General features: G+C 47.9%; 1 pseudogene; it reads right to left on the bottom strand.

Annotated features, from left to right (window-relative positions):
* Nucleotides 1-1231: 1231 nt before the first annotated feature.
* LOC149436395 (U2 spliceosomal RNA) lies at nucleotides 1232-1406 on the bottom strand (annotated as a pseudogene).
* Nucleotides 1407-3192: the final 1786 nt, after the last annotated feature.

Raw genomic sequence — 3192 nt, 5'->3', positions numbered from 1 at the left:
GCACCGGTGAGCTCAGCAACACCAAAAGACCCGGAAGACCACGGAAAACAACTGTGGTGGATGACCGAAGAATTCTTTCCCTGGTGAAGAAAACACCCTTCACAACAGTTGGCCGGATCAAGAACACTCTCCAGGAGGTAGGTGTATGTGTTTCAAAGTCACCAATCAAGAGAAGACTTCACCAGAGTGAATACAGAGGGTTCACCACAAGATGGAAACCATTGGTGAGCCTCAAAAACAGGAAGGCCAGATTAGAGTTTGCCAAATGACATCTAAAAAAGCCTTCACAGTTCTGGAACAACATCCTATGGACAGATGAGACCGACATCAACTTGTACCAGAGTGATGGGAAGAGAAGAGGATGGAGAAGGAAAGGAACTGCTCATGGTCCTAAGCATACCACCTCATCAGTGGTGGTAGTGTCATGGCGTGGACATGTATGGACATGTATGGCTGCCATGGTGGTGGTAGTGTCATGGCGTGGGCATGTATGGCTGCCAATGGAACTGCTTCTCTTGTATTTATTGATGATGTGACTGCTGACAGAAGCAGCCGGATGAATTGTGAAGTGTTTCGGGGATATTATCTGCTCATATTCAGCCAAATGCTTCACAACTCATTGGACGCTTCACAGTGCAGATGGACAATGACCCAAAGCAGACTGCAAAAGCCACCAAAGAAGTGGAATGTTCTGCAATGGCCGAGTCCATCACCTGACCTGAATCCGATTGAGCATTTCACTTGCTGAAGACAAAACTGAAGGGAAAATGCCCCAAGAACAAGCAGGAACTGAAGACAGTTGCAGTAGAGGCCTGGCAGAGCATCACCAGGGATGACACCCAGCGCCTGGTGATGTCTATGCGTTCCACACTTCAGGCTGTAATTGACTGCAAAGGATTTGCAACCAAGTATTAAAAAGTGAAAGTTTGATTATGATTATTATTCTGTCCCATTACTTTTAGTCCCTTAACAAGTGGGAGGCACATATGCAAACTGTTGTAATTCCTACACCGTTCACCTGATTTGGATGTAAATACCCTCAAATTAAAGCCGACAGTCTGCAGTTAAAGAACATCTTGTTTGTTTCATTTCAAATCCATTGTGGTGATGTATAGAGCCAAAAATGTTAGAGTTGTGTCCATGTCCCAATATGACTGTAGATTGCTCAAATCAGGAGGTACTGGGCCCCTCTGACGTTCCAAAGGGGAATTACTCCCGGGCCCCAACTCCAATGGGCTCCTGGTTTCTGTTCCCCCCGTAATAACCATCAGGGCCCCCATCATACCAGTGAGGGTACTATACAACCAGTCATCCCCGCAAAGCTAGAATGACTGTGGAGCACCCCTACTGGACACTGATAAGAACAGATACTACACTTGATCTTAGCCAAAAGGCCGAGAAGCGACAGAACACTCTCCCTAATGTGAAACAACAAAACGAGGGGAAAAAAATAAATTTAAAAAATTAAAAAAAAAAAAAATTAAAAAAAAAAAAAAAAAATAATCAAAATTGAGAAAAACCACAATGGGTCTAAGGTTAGTGTGTTTGGAGACCACTGAACTAGATGATGCTGGACGTCCTCCAGCCAGGAAATGAGGCGGAGCTCTATCTGGATTGCTGCAGCTTCTAATGCACGGTGTGAGAAGCTCACAGTGTGCAGTGAAATCAGAGTAACCAGGACAGTCGGTACCACTGTGCCAGACTGGAGGTCGGATTGGATGGCACAGAAGCCTGGTGCCGGGAGCAGGGGTGGACTGACCATTTGGTAACTCGGGCACTGCCCGAGGGCCCGGGGTCAGTAGAGGGCCCCATGAGATGCCCCTGGTACCTTTTTCATAGGCTTTTTTGAGTTTGGGCAAGGACACAGGGGCCCCATGATCCCCTATTGCCCGGGGGCCCCATGAGTAGTCAGTCCGCCCCTGCCCGGGAGTGCTCTGCCAGTCTAATATTTGCTGTTAGTAAATGATTCGATGATTCAGAAAAATCAGAATTTGTTTATTTCACTGGAGATCCAACTTAGCAAATGTGAAGTGACACCGCCGTGGCCCCGCCGTGTAGTGCGTTCACGGGACCTCAGACATTGTCTGGGGCGGACGGCTAGTCGTGCGTGATTCACTCGTGTGAATGTGTGACGTCAAGGCAATCCTGTCCTCTGTGCGCCAGGCCGCCCGCCACCTGAGGGATGTCAGATGTGTGACACGAGATGCCGACCCAGCTCCCCGGAGTCACGCTAACCCCCCCCCCTTCCTCCCTGACTGTGCTGACTCCTCACAAAGGCCAAGTGTGACACAATCGTCTGTCTGGGAATATTGGAAATCTGCTGGGCGATCGCAGTACTGGGGTCCCCGAGAATTCGCCAGCAAGCACACAGACTGAAAAAAGCTGCTGTGCTGCTCATCCTGGGAAGGTGATGGGAACTCAAGCAGAACGGCCTATGAATTTCTCTGTGTACTTCAAGGAATTATTTGTTTTCACTGTTTTTGTTACATGCTGCTGGTCTCCTGCAGCCTCTTTGCAGCCACTTCCTGTCTACATGCACTCCAGCAACAGTTGCATGGCATTGGATGGCTGGTTTTGTGATGGTGACAACAGTGGATCATATCTGTGTAATGTGTAATGTGTACCACTTAAAGTCTCCATTAGAAGCCCATGTGACTGGGTGACAACGAAGGAACACAACTGGGAGACAGGAACAGAGTGTTGTCACCCTATAACAGGAAGTGCTGGAACAAGAAGATTTATAAATGAGCGCAGCCCAGAAAGTAGCATTTGAAGTCTTCATTGGAAGCTTGTGTGACAACACAGGAATATGAGTGAGAGACAAGGACAGAGCGTTGCCACCCTATGCCAGGAAGTGCCTGAACAAGAAGATTTCAATGACAGCAGGGCTGAAACTACCAATCTGAAACAAATCTTCTTGTTCATGCACTTCCTGGTATAGGGTGACAACACTCTGTCCCTGTCTCTCACTCATGGAAGCCTTTGTGACTGGGTGACAACACAAGAGCATGATTAAGAGACAGGGACAGAGTGTTGTCACCTTATACCAGGGAGCACCTGAACAAGGAGATTTAAATCAGTGCATTGCCTCCCTTTAGATTGTAAAGCTCTGCGCAAACTGTTGCTGCTATATAAATCCTGTACAGGGGCGGACTGACAACTCATGGGGCCCCCGGGCAATAGAGGATCATG

The sequence above is a fragment of the Staurois parvus genome, unplaced genomic scaffold, assembly GCF_062004578.1.
Source record: "Staurois parvus isolate SC_StPar_1 unplaced genomic scaffold, SC_StPar_1.0 ptg001362l, whole genome shotgun sequence".
NCBI classification, from domain to species: Eukaryota; Metazoa; Chordata; class Amphibia; order Anura; family Ranidae; genus Staurois; species Staurois parvus.
Note: the sequence above shows the minus strand (reverse complement) of the source record. Positions and strands in the feature narration are given on the sequence as shown.